Source organism: Halichoeres trimaculatus, unplaced genomic scaffold (assembly GCF_033239565.1).
Source record: "Halichoeres trimaculatus isolate MK-OKI-2021-1 unplaced genomic scaffold, fHalTri1.1 fHalTri1_scaffold_16, whole genome shotgun sequence".
Classification (NCBI taxonomy): domain Eukaryota; kingdom Metazoa; phylum Chordata; class Actinopteri; order Labriformes; family Labridae; genus Halichoeres; species Halichoeres trimaculatus.
The window spans coordinates 5,756,682-5,776,612 of NW_027437194.1; the positions used below are offsets into that span (position 1 = coordinate 5,756,682).

At 38.2% G+C, this 19,931-nt stretch overlaps 1 protein-coding gene across 2 annotated transcripts in view; it reads right to left on the reverse strand.

The window, feature by feature from the left end:
* tln1 (talin 1) overlaps positions 1 to 18,948 on the reverse strand; it is a 60,944-nt gene extending 41,996 nt beyond the window's left edge. The window contains exons 1-3 of one of the 2 annotated variants that reach the window (XM_074689896.1): positions 18,783 to 18,948; positions 5,697 to 5,760; positions 2,607 to 2,670 (exon numbers count right to left, since the gene is read on the reverse strand). The gene's annotated coding sequence lies outside the window, so the exon portion shown is untranslated. The remainder of the gene's footprint in view (positions 1 to 2,606; positions 2,671 to 5,696; positions 5,761 to 18,782) is intronic. The other variant, XM_074689895.1, reaches the window with a different exon arrangement.
* Positions 18,949 to 19,931: the final 983 nt, after the last annotated feature.

Sequence of the window (19,931 nt, forward strand, 5' to 3'; positions counted from 1 at the left end):
ATCAGCAAAAAAAACAAGTATGGGTATCGTAGCAGAATGCATCTAAAATCGCAGTTTCTGTTACCCATTGGTTAATAATAAATGGGTCAGTTTTTCCTCATACCTACTGTTGCTGATTACTGTTCTTTGTTTGAATAATATCACTTAATCAAGCCTTTTCTAACATGACAGACATACTACAAAATAAGTAATAAAAGTATGCATGTTCAATGCTGATATCGTATCGGCTTAATATCGGTATCGGCCAATACTCAATGCTGTAGGATCGGTATCGTATCGGATCGGAAGTGAAAATGTGATATCGGGACATCCCTAATGTCAATGCTAACTGGTGCTAGGCCTGATGTTTTCCCACAAAGTGAGGAGAAGGAGGTGAGGACGAAGTGCTGGTTCTCAGGTGTGAGCTAAAAAGTGACGACATGGACCTGTCCTTCCATCCATCGTTATTGGGAACATAAGATCAATCTCCAATAAGATGGACAAGCTAGCCAGCAACAGAGGGAATAACCAGAAGGCACTATTTTAAAGCTGTAAAAATTGGCTTTTTTTTCGCTTGGTGTGTGCAGTTGCTGAAGTTTCTGCAGTCGGTCTCTAGCAGAATCTCGAAGAACTGCTCATTTAGGCCCTCTGCAGGATAATTTGTAACAGCAAGAGGTTGCTAATCAATTAGCATTTTCATCCTCAGACATGAGGTGTCTGTGTGTAGGGATGTCTAGGTCTGATACACTGATCGGTAATGGCACCTGATATCGCTATTTTTGGAGGATCAGATAGCGTCCGATTTGGTTACGTGAATGGGACTGATTCAGTTTTCACATGTTTTCAGCACCGTCACACTTTACGGCTGCTGTAAATCAAACCACGTTGCAAACATGCCCGCTGTGTAGGACTACTTCTCTTTGCAAAACAACGATACACTGCAAAAAACTGATCAAGTGTTATCAAGTGTTTTTGTCTTTTTTTAAGTAAAAATTGTCTTATTATACTTGATATGAGCCACTTTCAACTTATCAATCCAGAAAAATGTCTTGTTTTAAGTTATCAGAGTACAAAAATGAGGTTTTAATCGCTTGTAACCAGTAAAAAAATCTGCCAATGGAACAAGAAAAAATTGCTTGAAAATTTCCTTGAGACTAGAATAATGTCTTAATACAAGTAACTTTTCTCTTGTTCCATTGGCAGATTTTTTTTTACTGGTTACGAGCAATTCAGACCTCATTTTTGTCCTTAAATAATTTTAAACAAGACATTTTTCTGGATTGGTCATGTGAATTTGGCTCATATTGAGTCTAAAAAGGAATTTTCTACTGAAAATAAGACAAAAACACTTGATAAGATTTCAGTTTTTGCAGTGTAGTAAAACAGCGCCTTGCAACATTTGTAAAGTGAGTGTTCCTGGAGGAGGTACCAACAGAGCTTACTTTAATACAACAAATATTATTCCTCATTTACAACAGAATAACCCAAAAGAGGATGTTTTTTATCAGAGAAAGGGATCGGTGTTGGAATCAGATCAGTATCAACAAAACAATTCATGAAAAAATCAGATTGGATTGGAAGTCCAAAAAATCTGTATCAGGACATCCGTACAATTTTCTTCTGGATAAATAAAGTCTTATCTTATCAAATGGTAAATTTGTTTTTTAACAATGGTTTACAGGAATAACACTTTTTTTTCTATGTTTCTTTTTTGTCTTTGTTTTTGTGTTTTATGCTTTCCTGTTTTGTCTCTGATTGTTTATTTTCCCGCGCCAAGCCTTGTTTTTGTAATGTGCCATATTAAGACGCTAAAGAAACGTACATTAAAGATTCCTTCTTTGACCTGTTGATTGTGAGTATAATTTATTTTATAATTCATTTTTTAAATTATTTTGTCTCAATTTTTTTCCCCTTTTTTATGGTCTTGGTCTAGTTTTTTGGCCTTTTTTTTGTTTGTTTGTTATTTCATTTTATTTTTTTTACCTTTGGTGTATATAATGTGTATTTCATAAGAATTTGCAAGTGCAACTATTGTTGCTGTTATGCATCAGGAAAATCTCAATGAAACAAAACAAAAACAAAAACAAAAAAACTTCTAAGACACAAAAATGTGAAATGCATAATTTGAACTGATGACCGTCAGCAGATGGTGATTTGACAGAAGTGTCTCCACTGTGGACACATTTACTGTCAGAACTATGCAGACTGTGCTCTGTGCTATGTGTGTGTCAGCGATACAAGGACACTTAGAAAGCAGCTTCTTTTTAAAGCGTTCTGCTGAACACTGTCAGTAAATACATCTAATGTCTCAACACAGACACCACACACACACACACACACACACACCCACACACAGATAGATGTTTCCTGCTGACCATGTGTCACTATCAGTTCCTGTTTCTGTTTAAGGCCGACTCCTCCATGACAGCCGAGTGGCTTTCGGGAAGCAGATACCGCTTTGAATAATGGGAAGTGTCGGCACTAACGAGTCACAAACTAACATGATGTTGCTCTGGAGTGGACTGACACAGAAAGATGTTTCCAGTCACCTGAGCTATATCATATTTTTTCATTCATTCATCACAGCACTGTGGCTGATCTGGATCAAACACAGGTGTGGCTCTTACCTGATGTAGAGCAGATTGAGTGAACAGTCCCCCTCAGTCACAGGATGATCTGACGTTCTCCTCGCTGTGGGGAGAGAAAAGACGCTTCGGGTTAAAAACTCTATGACAACTTCACCAGCAACAGCAAAACTTTATGGAGCAGAGAGTGAGGGTTGGGATTTCAACCAACAACCACTGCAGGACTCTAGTCTCTCTGTGTATGTGAGCTGACCCAGCACCCTAACAAACTGTTTTAAACCTTCTTAACACAAATGCATTAGAAGTACCAAGAATTAGCCTGTTAGCTTAGCGACAGCTCAGTCTCACCCTCTTTAAGAAAACACAGCCACCGTCTGAGACAGTGACAAGCTCACCGCAGCATTTTATCCTGTTTGTGGATCTTTATACACATGTATCATTGGAAAGTGTCATGGAAAACAGATTTTATTAAAAGTAAGAAAAAATCTAGGAAGAACTTTTTCTGTTTTTATCACAGATGTTTCCTTCAAACAAGGTCAGAGAGCAAAGAGTGAGTGTGTGTGTGTGAGGTGAGTCTCTTTCTACTTTAAGAGATGTCTAAAGACTCAACTGTTCAGGGAAGACTTAGGTCCTTAATCTGAGCCTTCTCCTCTTTGTCCTCAGGGGTAGAATGAATGAATAAATGAATGAATGAATGAATTAAATTTATTTCAGTTCCCTTAGTTAAATTTTGGAATTTCCGAAATAACACGAAAGGGTGTAGGTTAAAGCAAAGCTTATCAACACCTACTCTTCTTATCTCGTAAAACAAAACAAAGAAAAAATATCACAGAATACGTGAGAAAGAAAAAATAATGACAATAACCTATTAATTAATATTCTCCCTGGTGGTTTTTGTTCTTTCTTTAAAGAATTACAAATATAATACATGTTTTTACTTCTTCAGAGGAGAAGTTCTGTAAATTGACTGTTCTGACCTACAGACAATGAAATTTGGTGTTTGTTTGTATTTTTAGTTGTTGAAATATGAATGTTTTTATTGGTTGTCCCTCATAATAAACAGCTTCTGAATACTATGTTGTAACTGTCCAGTTTTTGCTTTATACTTTGTATTGTGATAAATTCAACTGAGTCAGTGTATTTTAGTATACTGAATTGCAGAAATAGAGGGCTGGTTGGTTCAAGGTGTAGTTTTTGAGTAGGGATGCACAATATAACGGTATCGGCCGATATTTACTCATTAGCTGCCAGCATTTTCAAAGCATCTTGAACAATCTTTCAAGTAATAATTTCTATGACTATGTAAACACTCTCTTCTCTCCCTGTTGTCTTTTCTCATGATTGCGCCGCACTTTTTCTCTGAACTTCCTCGACACATCATCTCAGATTGTTTTTTTTTGTTTGTTTGTTTTTTTTTGACCAATATCAATATAGTTAAAAATCAGTTATTGCTCATAACAACAATTTGAATATCGATACCAGTATCGGCCAAAGCGTTCATATCGGTGCATCCCTATTTTTCAGTTTTAATTCCTATGGCTTTTTTGTGACAAAAAAAAGTGTATGTACTGGTTTTGTGAGTATTACCCCAGACTTCTACACAGCATGTCATGTATGGTACGATGAGTAAATAATACAGCATCATAAGAGACCTCTGGATTAAGAAATCTTGAGCTTTAAACAAAACTGAGATCGATCTGGACATTTTAGCTGAGACATTATTTATATGAGATTTCCAGTTTAATTCATTGTCAATTATAACGCCTTGAAAATTTCAGTTTCAATTTCGAGTTCATTTATTCTGATTAGGGATGCACCGATATAAACGTTTTGGCGGATACCAGTATCCAATATTAATACTGCTGTTATGGTTGATAACTGATACTTACTATTATCAATATTGAAAGTTATATACTGATGAATAAATATGTTTAACTGTTTTGTTAAAAAACAAAACAATCTCAACTCAGATGATGTATCGAGGGAGCACCAAGGATGAACGCAAACTGTTTTTTTTATCAAAAACAGGAAGAGAGACATAGTCCACTCTTCTTTGGTAGTTTGGTGTTTATATGATCATAGAAAACATATTATTTGGGTCTTGAAAGATTGTTCAAGATGCTCTGAAATGGCCCGCAGCTAACGAGTAAATATCGGCCCACTTTTACACATCAGCTAATACTGATATTGACACCAATATATCGGTATCCCTAACTTTAATGTAGTGGTTAAGGTCAGTTGTATTGATTATGAAAATCATGCAAGGTGTCAGACCCAGCTCTTGGTGAATATTTAGCACTGATTATTGAATATGTTGAAGGTTTAACTTTATGTTGCAGTGATTAACTGAGGTTACTTATGGATACGTTATTCTACATGGAAAAAAAAATCTTGCCTGCAGCCGAATAACTTGTAGCTCTTTGTCGCACTAACTAAGGTTTTCCTTTCCGTCAAAATTCTTGCTAGTGTTGTGCGTTGCTATAGACAAAAGCGTCTGCTAAATGAAACTGTAGAACTGTAGAAACTGTCGGTGGAGAGTGTGTGAGGCTTAAAGTGAACAAGTGTGAAAGTGTGTTAGGGTGTGAGTGTGTAAGAGCCTGTAAACACATACCACGCTCTTTTCACATTCACAAACCTATGAGGTCTATTAAAGGTCTACTTTGTCTGTCTGTCTGACTTCAGTGTCCTCTCTTAGATTCATTTTCAGTTCGTTAAGAAAAAAAAAAAAAAAAGTTTAAAGCAATCTTGCTCTCTTTTTCTTCCAACATGTCTGAACTCAGCTCAACCTGTGACACACAGAGCGTACTCACAGTCATGACGTCACTTCCTGTTTTAAAATTCACTCTGAGTCCTTAAAAGGGCATGTGAGCCCTGTTTGTGTGTGTGTGAGTGTGTGTGTGTGTGTGCTTCTGAATCGTAAGGAAGCAGAATGTCTCAGAGGATGAAGGACAGACGTCCTCATCGTCAGTGTAACCAGAAATGTAAACATCTTTATCTTTGGAGAAACCCCACGAGTTTGATCCGTTTAACAGTTTTTGTTCAGTCACACACACACACACACACACACACACACACACACACACACACAGACACACACACACACACAGAAGCATAAACACAGAGCTTACTCACAGCTAACACTGCAGCTGAACCAGGAAGTTGTATCAGCCAATCACAGACCGGCTAACAGGAAACGCTACAGGAGGAATATAAATAAGTATCAGAGTTTTTAAAGTGTCACAAACTCAGTTCACAGTTTTGATAAAAGGTGTAAAACAAGGTGTTTTTTCTGGAGCGTTTTCCCGTCTCTGAGCTTACAGATTTTTTTTAACTGCAGGCGTTGTTAGTGGTCTGAAATGTTGACGCAGGCCTGGACGGAGTATTCAGACCGTGGGCAGCAGGATGCCAGGTAGACTTTGGTTATGGTGGAGGGAGATGTGCCATGATTTTCTGTTTATATCATAAAGTATCACATCCTGGGGAGGATTTATTCAAGGTGCAGTAACCTGCTCTGAGGGTTCTTCTATATTTCCAACTAAAGCTAGACCTAGTCCCTGAAAACCAGGCAGGTCCTGGGCCCGAGGTTCATTTTCATAGAGCCCCAGCTTTGATCTTACAATAAATTAATTATGGCATCTACATTTATATTTTCTGTTAAGACTACACAAAACTAAAGTATGTCTAGAAGGGCTGGGACAACATGCTTTTCTCCTGATTCAATTCTTTATGATTTTTTTGGGGTGCTGATTCCATTTAAATTGTGATTCTTTGATATTTTTGCAATTTTTAGCTCACTCCTTTTAAAACCAGAACATGTGAAAAAGTTGAATAATATATATTTTCCCTAACTTATGTTATGAGAGGCAGAGCACAAGAGCTTGAAGAGCTATGGACACCCCTGATGAGCTTTCTTGAACAACAACAATGACAATGAACTGTGGAGTGTGAATTCCACATTTATTTTTATTTTTATTTTACATATATATATATATATATATATATATATATATATTTTTTTTTTTTTTTTTTTTTTCTTGAAAATGTATACTATTACTGTAATTATTTTGAACCCTTAATATTTCCTTTAGATACTTTTTGCTTTTATTTATTTATGTATAACTATCAATATTATTGTCTTATTTTTGGTTTTTCTTCTTTCTTCTTTTCTATGCTCTCTATGTTTTCTATGTTCATGTTCTTTAAAAGAAAATGTTTGTACCTTTTTCTAGTGTTTTATTATTGTTTGTCTGTTGAAAATGAATAAAAGCGTTGTTTAATATATATATATATATATATATATATATATATATATATATATATATATATATACATATATATATATATATATATATATATATATATATATATATATATATATATATATATATATATATATATATATATATATACATACATTTTCCCAAAAATTGAGCATTGTATGTGAGTCAGTTTTTGGGATTTATTCAGGGGATCTGACACCTCAACTTTTTTTCCATGATAACCAAGCAAGTTTGTAGACTCATCATGACACAACTTTTTTTATTAAATCGCAAGCACAATCGCAAATCGCAATATTGTCCACCTAATCGCAAATCGCACCTTTTCCCCAAATCGTGCAGCACTAATCACTAAAGAAATAGTTAACAAATAGAGCATTCATGGGTGTTACTTTAATGGTTAGTAAATGGGAATTCATCTGGTAAATGTGTACCAAAAAGGAGACTGTGACTGACATCCTGGTGCAGTTTGTTTATCCATGTGTAGGCTGTTGGTCAGCGCTGTAAAGTTCAGTCACTAATGGAAACCCAAACCGTGTCCAGTATTTTTACTTTCCTTTGAGTTTGAGGTTCACTGATTTGCAGGTTGCTGCCGACTCGAGCTACCACAGCTTGGCGTTCTGCCTCAGGCCGTGCAGAAATATCAACTAGGTCATAGTAAGAGTTTGAAGAGAAGGAGCAGCATGTCTGGCAAAGTCAGAAACTAGCTCAACTGGGAGTTTACGAAACGGTTTCTGGACATTCCAACCACGGGCTAACTCTGCCACACCTTCTGATTTAAGCGATCGTAGCAAGCCAACCAATGATCTCACTCGCATCATGAGTGACATCATTCGTAGGCGAGGCGTCCTAGTCTGAGAAAAAGACAAAAATCGTGATGTAAACTTTTTTAGAAGACACACACACACACTGCCCCATCAGCTGTGTGTGAGCTGACTGCTCTTCCTGCCTGTCAGTTTGACTGACAGCAGCGAGTAAACATCATCTTCTGAATGTGTGTGTGAGTGTGTGTGTGTGTGTGTGTGTGTGTGTGTGTGTGTGTGTGCAGCATGAAGATAAACTGACCATCAGCAGATTAAACCAACATAATAAAGAATAACTAATCTCACTTTAACAGAACACTATCTGTTTCTGCCAGGCTCCGTTTGCAGAAACACACACACACACACCATCATCAGCTTCAGTTAAAGATACATCAACACCACACACACACCACACATGGCAGGTTTTTTTAAAGCAGCTCGTTTCCACTTTGTGTAATATTTACGGAAACTCTGACCTCGCAGCTTCCTGTAGGTCACGATCTGATGACTGACCCATGGGAGGAAGAGGAGGAGAGGAAGAGGAAGAGTATAAGGGAGGAGGAATAAGGAAAAGCGCTGCTTCTGTTCACACAGTTTAATAACACTCGTTGACACTAATGATGATGATGAAGGTGTAACAGACAAAACCTGCTGCTGACCTTCATCACATCAAGCAACTGACATTTCCTCCACGCAGCTGTGTTTACTAACTGTTCACCGCACGATGAACCACAATTTCCTATGAAGTCAACCAATCAGCAACAGCCGTGAGTTTTTATATCGAGGTTCTGCATCACTCATACCAAAGTCTAACCAAGGGAAGGAAACATGCTCTGAATAAAACATCTGCTGCCAACAGAAATGATGCATTTGTGGATTTATCTGAAAAAAGTGAAGCATATAAATGTTACCTGTAAATATAAAATGCACTGCAAGTTAGAGAGTGTGCAGGGAAACAAGTGTTGCAAATAAAAATGCAGAATATTAAAAAACTTACGTTGACGAAAGATACCTGCTGCAAATTTTGCAGAAGTCCACTGCCACAGTTTTTAAGTCCTGTACTGAAGTATTTTAATGCAGAAACAAACGTGTCAAAAGAAATAGAATTTAACTAAAGTTAAAAGCAATTTCTGTGAATCTGTGCTCCATTACTCTTCCTTCCACAGCTAGGGCAGAAAAACACAAAAAGGTCAAGCTATTTTGAAATAAAATTGTTTTTTTAGTTTTTTAATCTGAGGAATAAGTAAAGTTGAATTTTCAAGTAAATAAAATAAAATATTAAAGGAAATAAATTCAGAGCATGCTTTTTAAATTCAATAATATTAAACATAATAATATAAATTTATTTTCAAGAGGTGCAAATTTAAGCCCATAAAGTACAAAAAGAAGCTTCAAATAGAAATGTAGCTCACGAAAGATATGCTGCAAATAAAAGAAGCTGAGTTAGCCAAAGCTAACACAGCTAACACCTTTTAACTGTTTCAAACAATAGGTCGTTCAATAAATTAGGGCTGGGATATTATTTCCTCCCGATTAAATTCTTTTACGATTTTTGGGGTGCAGCCAATTTGATTAAAATTGTGATTCTTTGATATTTCAGATTTTTGTGATTTTTCTTTTTCTTTTTTCACACCAGACCATGGGAAAAAGTTGAATGATAAGAATGTCTACACACAATCAGAAGCCAAATTTTCCCAAAAACTACACGTCACATGAGTCCATTTTCAGGATTATTCAGGGGACCTGACATCTCAACTTGTTTCCAACCCAGCTCATAAACAAAGACTAAAATGAAGGATTTAAATCTGAAAAAAAAATACAATAAATGATGCAAAATCAAAGGACACTGACAGATCACACTATTTAAACAAAAACTCTGTTGACCCATCCATCACAATGTAGGGGGCGCTCAGTTAGGGATGGGTACCTTTCACATTTGAATTTTCGGTACTTTTGTGGGTCTATGTGGTAAAAAATATCAATTTCATTAATAATTAAAAGTGAATTATTTTCAATTTAACAAATGTATTCTGCAATATTTAACCTTATGATGCTGTGTGCATGTCCAGCATGGAAAATCACCTACTCTTCCACTTCCTCACAGTCACAAGGATGCATTTAGGTACCTGAACATGGTACCTTTTGATTTAAGTGAATCGATACCCGTTACTTTGAACAGAATTTGGTCGGTACCTATCAAAGTACCTAATTTGGTACCCACACCTACGCTCAGTGGAGCAGCTTCTCATCATTACTACACATGCACCGATCGATCGATTGGTGGAAGGTCTGACAGCCAGCCATTGTTGCTTTTTGCTTTGAGACCTAAAACTCAGGACACTTTATTGGTTGTTTAAGCTAAAACATAAAGATTTCGTTGTTGTATTGTTCAATGATTTTCAATAAAAAAAGATTGGAACATTGAAAGTATATGCTGTCAGTTATAAAAAATAAAAAATAAAAAGCAGTATTGGCCCATATCGGTATCGGCAGGTCAGGCTTTTTAAAGAGCGGTGATCGGCCAGAAAACTGTGATGGGTGCACCCCCAGTTATTACGATTAGGTTTAGAAGTAGTTGTAGTAGTATTGTTTTAAGTGTGAGAGTCTAAAATGTTAGTATTCAAAAGATGTGGCCAGGGTGTCCAAGGGTACCATGTTTGGGTACCTAAACGCATCCTTGTGACGATTTTCCATGCTGGACATGAACACAGCATTCCAAGTTTAAAAATTGAGAAATAAATAGGTTAAAATGAAAAACTTTGAGATTCTATTATTAAACAAACTGATATTTTTACCACTTAAACAAGGTATCCACCCCTAGTCATGGTTGCTGAGTCACATTTTCCATCTTTTTTTGTAATTTGCAGTGTCATCATCATCATCATCATTATTATAATCCTTCCTTTTAAAAAATGCCAGATGTGCTTTCCTAGTTCCTAAAGTTTTGAATCATGTCCTCTGATAAAGATCCTTTGGCCTGTGTTCAATCTGCTTCTGCATAAAACTACAAAATGACCTCACAGGTCGTCAGTTTCCCTTTGCCCTCCGCCCCCTGCTGTGACATAACAGGTTGTGAAGTGAAGACCCTGCTCAGGGGTCACAATGTCGACACTACAGCACCTTCTGCTTTTATATTAGTGTGAATCATTTTTAACTCTGTATCTAACTCTATATTTCCTCCTCATCTATAAGCTCGGAGTGACAGCACTGCTGCAGCCCCGTGGAGGAATTCAACTACACATTCCTCCAACATACCAACGGAGGGGGCAGCGAGAGGAAAGAATGAGCGCACAGGGGAAACAGAGAGAGGAGAGGAGAGAGTTATTTGTGTCTTTGCGTCCCACAAGCTTTAACTTCTGAACTGTTGTTATTTTTTGTCGTCCTCCCAGAGGAGAAGAGGAATGTGAGGAGGGAGGAAGATTTGATCTGATCTGGTTCAAACCACAGGAAGTCTCTAACAGCCTGTTTACAGTAAACACTTGAACCTCGACTCTGACAGCATGTTAAACTTCTTACAGTCGCTGACAGCGATGATCAGGACGTTGTGTTTTACTGGTCGATGCTGCCCACTCTGTCTGCTCAGAGCGTTTTTAGACTGATAAATTAAGACTTTCAGGGAGACGGGTTTTTATTTTTAGAGCTGCGTGTTTACTTCCTCTTTCTTTTGCAGCAGAATCTTCTCTGAACCCTAATCATGGGAGTTATTACTTCACCTCCTGTTTGCAGCCTGAGAAACAAAACCAAGGGCAGAGACTTCTGAAGGCCCTCACTGCTGTGAGGAGTTTCTAGGTGATCTTGAAAAAGTCTCCCTTCTAGATTTATGACTGATCGTAATCCATACTTTAAAATGAGATTATCAACACCAATATTACAGGTTACAGGTTATTTCAAATTTGTTACTTCTTAGCTTCCTGATCGGGAAGCTCTGCCTGGTATACGAGCGTGCCACTAAACCGATCCAATCTCAGAAGGTGGAGCTAGAAACACTGCAGACCTGTTGATTGGTGGAAAGAACCATCACTTCCTGTGCGACAGCCTTCTCTGAAACAAAACTTTATTGTTCTTTGTATCAAAGAGCTACATGGAAATCACAAAGAAGACAAATTGCTGGATGTCTTCCAGCTCTTGCTCTTTGTTTACTGTTTCTTGTTTTTCTTCTAAACAGGACCAGGCTTAACCGAGCCAACCCATACCAAACCGGACTGATCTAAACCCGACTGCTTGGTGGGAAATGAAGCTTTGTTGTCATGTTAGCCTACAGATCTGTCAGAGCACAGGCCTGCCGATAGCACTACATTTAGCCAGTTACTATAATGTTTGCTTGCTGTCACGTTTCAAACATTGACTGTATATAGAGTGGACAGCGTGGCCCCGCCATTTACCATTGTACGGTTTTGAAGCCAAAATTCCTCCGCCACAGGTGCAGCCATTGTAGCAGTTGTGCAGCCAGAGTCTGCGCAGTAGAGACTGTGAGGGATTCTGGGAGAATCTGAGTGGAGCTGGGTGACAAAAACAATAATATTTTTTTTCTTTCCAGAGTCTCATCATCACTTCCTGGCTCTACCTCCAGACATATTTTACAATCTCTGAAAAAAATACACAAGAACGGCAGCTGTCAATCGTCGTTAAACGCAATGTAAAACCTAATTTTTAACCTCTTATAACTAATGAAAACAAAACTTTCCAGAAAAAAGAGGACTGGAACATAAGACAGCCAAATAATATCTTCAAATCACCACAACAATCGGACGTGAGAAACATTTCTATGAGGTGTATTGATTTTTCAAAGTTTGACCACAGCCCATCTGGACTGACTGGAAAGCCAGATTTTTTATACCTATACTGCAGCCAGCCACCAGGGGGAGCAGTTTTTGTGGAGAGCTGAATCCGAGCCGAGCAAGATGATGTCAATTTTTTTGGCCCAGATAATTGGCCCGGCTGATAATTGGTTTATCCCTAGCCGATAGCACTACATTTAGCTAGCTACTATAATGTTTGCTTGATATCACGTTTCAAACTATACTGCTACGTAACTGTACTGATTAATACCTGATCTCAGCGCGTTGTATTCAGTAAAAAGTTGTCTTGAACAAAGTAAATTTGTTTCAATTCTATCTCCATTTAATTTCAAAACAAACACGCACCTCGCTTAAAGTAATGACAAAAGTAATGACAGTGTGCTGAGACTCCGGGCCACAAGGTGGCGAGGTAGTCCAATTACAACAGATCCTCCTTGTAGCATCTTTAAGGTTCATGTCAGGAGAGTATGGAGTATGGAGTTAAAGCGCTCACTTTCATTCATTTTATTCTTGATAACATAAAAATATATGTACAATACAAAACAAAACAAGTCTCAAAATGAATGAGAAGGAGCAGAAGGAAGAAAAAGTATTTTAGTATCTTCCCCTTCACCCACACATTGATTGAATACATACTTGATCAGACAATTAAAAGTAACCTTAAACCTTCAGACAACCTTAAAGTAACATTTTCTGCACTTTACACTCCAGCAAAGTCAGATTTAATGATAAGAATTCATTTTTTAAAAACATTTTGTAGCTGCCAAATTTTCCTCAACAAGCATTAAACTGGAGATCAATATTTTAAACCTTGGCCCAAAGTGTTTCACTACACTACATACTCCAAAGTTTTAGGATTCATGGGACAGATTTGTTCATCTGTGGGCTAAATTTTCCTGAATAACAACTTGACACGGCCATCAGAATCAGTCTGTCTCACACTAACTCAACTCCAAATGCTGAAGTACTCATGTTTAAATATGCTCTGTATGACGATGAGGTCGTGTAGCGTACATACTGTACCCTACTCTGTTCACCGAGTACACTCTGAGCTCATCTCAGTTTAAAAAACCTACTTTAGTATATTTTTATTAGCTGTTTTAAGTAAAGTATTAAGAGAAAAGTCCTCAAGTTTAAAACGACCAATCTTTAAGTCACCTTAAAAGTTAAAGATGTGTTGAGGAAATACAAAGCAGCTAGTATCAATAGCTACAAGTGTCATAAATGCAGAACAGAACTGAAGTATTTTCACACGTCTGTTTAAGGAAATGAGACTCTAACCACAGCACTGCGCTGAGTGTGAGAGTCAATGACAAGCTCCTACTTGAACATGACCCTCAGTGTTTGCTGAAAACGCTGCATGTGGTGCTGCTCACTGCCTCCGCAACCAAGAACAATCATCAAAGACTCAAACACAGAGCGTCTTATGAAAATCACCTCCTCTAACAAGCTCCATCCTGATGTTTAAACAAAGCAAAGCTCAGGGCACGCTGAACCCACAGGACTTCTCCTGCAGACAGCACTCGGGGCACACTAAACCCACAGGCTCTCTCCTGCAGACTCCTTTCAGGGCACACTGAATCCACAAGCCGTCTCTCACCGAGTTGAGAATTGGCTGTGGTCTAAAACAAATGAAGAGGGAGCGGGAGGAGCTGCAGGCGTGATGTCCTGACCAAATAAGGACGAGTGAAAACACTGCAGACTGATGAGAGATCAGCGCAGGAATGAAGGAAGAGAAGGAAGGAGAGGCAGAATGAGAGCGGGATAGACGGGGAGAGAAAGAAAGAGGGATTCAGTAAGACCTGCTGAGTCTCTTTAAACTGAACTTTAACTCCTCACACAGAGCTGAGAAACACCTCAATCTCTAGGTCCAGAAAGTGCAGTTCCTGGAGTGTCCACTAGAGGGTGTGTCCAGCAATGAGACTGTCCCTTAGAGCCCCGTGTTAAAACGTCAAACTTTGCAGCAGAAAAAAAAAACATTTTAACAGCAAGATACAATACATTTTGTGTCTTTTTAGCTCATTTCTCTGAATTAATTTACAATAAACCTGTTTTCACTGAGGGGCTTTTCCACCAGATGAAGACATCTTGAAGTAACTACTCTCCCAGGAACTAAATGGTTCCTGTGGTCCATCTTTGTCCATGTTTCTACCTTGGTCCCATGAGGATTATACAAATCAGTGAACTACAGTGAGATATTAATTCACTACAATGTTGGACCAATGGAGGACATCAAGTAATGAAGAGGGCGAGGGCAAGGACGACAAACTCAAGGCCCGCAGGCCAAATGTGGCCTGCCACACCAATTTATGTGGCCCACAAGAGCTTAGAAGGTTTGATTGTCTTTAATTCAATAAATCAAAAGGGTCCATTGACAATAAATTATGTTTCCCATAACACCTATCGATTATGTTACCCGCAAAGTGACGGCATCCCACCACTAGTCTGCAGTGTTTGCACATCACCATTTTCCAAACTGGTGGAATCGAGGAATAAAAAATGATCCCAAAATGTCCAGGAAGAGAAAAGTTGATGCAGATGAAGGCTGTTTCAAGAAAGACAGGAGGGCTATGTGGCCGCGTTTTTGCCAAGCAGTTCGGTTCAGTACGGTTTGGCACGGTTTGGTACAGTTAAGCCCGATCCCGTTTGCGTTTCCACAGCAATACTGTGCCCTCTCGTGGTAGGTGGTGTGTAAGCCGGATGCCGAAAGCCGCAGCTCTGAAACAATAGCGTGATGCTGTAGCAGCGCGCCACAGTTTACCCCGCTGATAAATTCAACGAAAAAAAAAAACGTGACAAAGTAAACAAAGAGCATTGTAATCAAGCTTTGTTTCAGAGAAGTCTGTGTGCCGCCAGGAGAAATGCAGCCACCGTTTGGTCAAGTGACGATTCTTTTGACCAATCAACGGTCTGCAGTGTTGTAGCTCCAACTTCCGAGAGCGGATCGGTTCAGTCTGGCACCCATACAAAAGGGTCCCAAAAAGTGGGACGGCACGTCTCGGTTATTTGGGGATATGTCGCGGGATAAGTCAGTGGAAACGCCACAAAATGCTGGAGAAAAACCTGTGCGTCTTTTGTGTTATCAGGCCATGGCGGTTGTGAAAGAGAACAATCACTGTTGGCATTTTAACACCAAACATGGAGCTAAGTACGCCAAAGTAAGCCTTTAAGAAAAACAACAAACAGTGCAAGATTTAAAATGCAAACACAATCGCAGCAGGACGTTTCCAAGAAAGCCTCAAACAAAAACAACGCAGTAGGCAGTGAAACCTAGCTTCATAGTAGCTGAAGAAATTGCCCTTTGATTAAACATCTGAGGAAAACTTGATACTCACTAACAGTTCAACTAAAGACCGCCAGTTTATGCCCCACTCTGTAACAGCAGGAGCTGATAGAGACATGTTCCCGTTGTGAGGTTCAAAGAAGAAGGAATCACAGCTCTCTGTGGCATGACTGTTGAAAAGGGGATGATCAGTTACTCTGGAGCTAAATTTAGACCCTAGTTCCTGTGGTCAAAAAACACTCAGTTCCTCAAAAAGTCCCTAGTTCCTGGGGAAGTTCCTGCAGTTGAAAAGCAACTTTTAGATTAAGCTTTAAAGGTTGGTAAAATAAGGGACTGATATGTAGGAGCTGCTAGCGATCTACTGGGTGAAAAATACCGGGTAAAAATATACGTTAGCATTGTTAAGTAGCTATTGGTGTCTGCTCTTATGGTAAAGACACAGGAAGTTATGTAATATAGGCTGTTAAACAGGTAAATGCAGCTGAATGTGAACTATGTCATCCAAAGTTCAGACCATGTTGGGTAAAAGTGTTGAGCTGATTTGGAATAACTTCAGCTCTGTGTAATGTGTCTAAGCTGACAGCAGCCTCTGACACACACGCTGTATGCACTCACTGAGTTTCACATTAAAAAAGCTAAAAAAAAGCAGCTTGATGCTAATTTACCCTACATTTACAAGTTTGACTTTAGGAAGAAAAGAGGAAAAGTCTTCTCTCTCTGCCAAACAGAAGAGGACCAGTCAGAGAGATGGAGGATGTGATGTAACAACATCCCTTTGTTCTTTCCTCACCAAACGTTTCATCACACTACACAGGAAGAGTTCAGAGAGAGCAAAGCATCCTTGGTAAAATGTGAGTCAGCAGGGGGTCAGTTTGGTGTCACACACACAGACACAGACACAGACACACACACAACGCCTGACATCTTTAAAATCTGTTAGGACTGGATACTCGAATGAGCATCAAGTTCACTCAAATTTCACATCCTGTCTGTGACATCAGACAATCACTGTGTCATGACACAATTACAAGACAAAAATCAATTAAAGTCGTCAATGATGCCTAAAATGTGTCAAACACAGACAGATGGACAGACAGACGGGTCTGCGTTAGTGCAGCTGTCTCAATGGTCCATCCAGACTGACCTCAGATCAAGGTTATAATAGTTCACTAAAACGAAACTAAAAAGGAAAACTAAAATTTAAAATACATTGCAGTTAACTCAAAATAATAAAAACTAGAAAAGAAAACAAAAACAATAAGTAAACTAAAACTGTATCCTGTGTTCACAAAACTAACTGAAACTAACCAAAATTAAAGACGAAATGTCCTTCATTATCCTTTTTGACAATATTAATAACCTTTAGGATTTAAATTAATCTGACACATTTTCCCAACCAATTTTACGTCAGTTTTCGGCGCCGTACGGCACCATATATTGTTTTATGTAATTTATGTTTTTATTATTTTTATTTATTTAATGTTAACACTATTTTTTATATAATTGATGTTTATATTTTTTATATTAAGTCTATATTATTTTCATGCGTCTAAGGCAGCAGCCAACAGTTCGGTATCAGCATTGACTGAGCAGTGAGCACTATGTTGGACTTGAAAATAAACAGTATTACAAAATATTTACTCTGACCTTTTTGAATCCTTTACGTTGCAAATAAGGTATGAAAACTAAAACTAAGCCTTGTTGCAAAATTCAAAACTAAATAAAAACTAGAATGCCTGCGCTAAAACTATTTAAAACTAAACTGTAATGGGAAAAAAAAATGTCAAAACTAACTAAAAGTAAACTATAATGACAAATCCAAAACTATTTTAACCTTGGTATGAACTCATCCTGATCATTACCTGACTTTTTTTCTCTAAGTTGTCCAGTTTTCAGGCGTATGAAGGACAGAGGATGGATGTGAAGAATAGAGGACATATGAGGAGGGTGGAGGAAAGTTGAGGATATAGGACGGATAAGGACAGAGGAATGACAAAGATGGAGGAAAGATGACAACAAGGAATGAATGAGGGAGAACACGGGACTTATGAAGGAGGAAATAAGGTTGAGGACAGAAAGGAAGGACAGATGACAGAGAGTATAGGAAACAATAAATGACAGAGGATGGATAAGAAGATGAATGGATGAATGAGGATGGAAGAAAAAGGAAGGACAGGACAGATGTGAAGGAATGAGGACAGATAAGGAGGGTGAAGGACAGATGAAAACAGGAGTATGCTTAGGACAGAGGACTCAAACAGAGGAAAGATGAATAAAAAGGACAAATGATAAGGACTGAGGCCAGATGATGCTGAGGAATAAGGACAGAGGATGGATGAGGACACTTGTTGGTATGGAGCCTGTCTTTGTTTACTGGAGGTTGTAAAAGTTTGTGAGAGTTTTCTGCAGTGAATCAAACCTGACCGTCCCTCAGGTAGACCCACTCCACTTTAACCCCCAACAGAGCGCAGTGATTGGACGATGACAGAGGTGTGCTACAGGTGAGTGACAGCAGGTAAAGTCAGCGAGTGAGAGACACAGCCAAGATCACATTCCTGCTGAGTGTAACACACCTCAACACTGTGCTGCAACTATTCACACCCACGGGCCATGTTTTCTCTGTTTAACACACCCAGCTTACCAACACACACTCACATTCACACACACACACACAGACACATACACACACTCAGGGAAGGTCACAGTGTGGCAGTAGCACACACAGGATATGAGTGTCAGTCTGTAAAAAAAAAAGGACTGAAGACTTCAAATACGGAACTGTGACTGCATTTCATAACACACACTAACATTCACAGGGAGCGGACTTGTACAGACACTTGAACGCGGCACAGTTTGCTGGTGGTCAGACAGTGACCGTGAAGGCAACATTAATGAGCACTCAGAGGCTGCTGTGAATAAAAAGTGAGTCAAACTTTGATGTAGCGTTTCTCTCCTGTAGGCCTCCAGTCTCTCTCTGTCTCTGCGTACTTTTCGGAAGTTCTTGTGACGTCAAAGATTGTAGCAGAAACTTTTCAGAGTTTAGCTGTGAGCCCTACCTGAGCGCGTGCGACCTCCTCCTCCTCCTCCTCGTGCTCTAACGGACCTGTTGAAGGTGTTTTCGGTGAATATGTCCCGCAACAGTCGGATGGTTAACGGGGGAAACGGACACAGTCAGAGTTTTTCTCGGTTGGTTCCCTCCCTGTCCGCTCTGCACAGACTCACTGAGACTCCACCCTGCAGGAGACGGAGGAGGGGAGGGGGGGCTGCCACGAACAACTGCTCAGGCTGAAATCCAACATGGAGACAGGAAGAGAGAAAGCAAAGCTAAAGTATAAATCCAAAAGGTATCAGGACACACACTCAGAGTAATAATAACTATGATGAGACTGATTGTTTAAACGAAGGAATAGGAGAATAAGCTGAATTTACACTTAATATAAACACACATTGAAACAAAAATTAAATGTATGAATCAAACTTTGTAAAGAACTTTGTGTACAATTAATAATGTTACTTTGGCGCCATCTAGTGGCGATGCAGGTAGGTGGTAAAAAAAACGTGTTTTTTTTTTTTTTTAGATGAAATAGAAAATAACTCAAATCAGCAAAACAAAATCATTTAATTTCTAAGGTTCAAGCTTGTTTGTGTTTTTTTTTTCTGTTGGTTTTTTTTTTTGTGATTAAAATGTTTCACATTTTGAATGTAGCGGGGTGCAAGTTTCCTGTAAGTGTTGAGCATTCTGGTTTTTAGAGATGAAATAAAAGATAATTTGTGCACTTCTTTATGTTTTATCAGCAACCAAAAAACATTTTTTTTTTAATTATTATTATTATTATTTAATATAGTTAAACATAGTTTGAAAAGGGGTGAAAGCTTCCTGTAAGTGTTTAAACCTATTTCTAAACGGCATGCTCAATTTTCTCATAAAGTAATTCTTACATTATAATATGTTATGTTATATTATATTATATTATATTAAATTATATTATATTTATTATATTATATTATTTTATTTTATTTTACATTATATTATATTATATTATATTAATATCAATTAAATTAAAGTAAATTATATTATGTTATATTATATTATGTTATACCAACTTAAAATCACCCCAGACAGATCTAAAACCTTGCACGTAATGAATACTGTTTTGTGCACATTTTATTGAGTTCAGCAACTCGATAATGTTTGAAAAAAATAT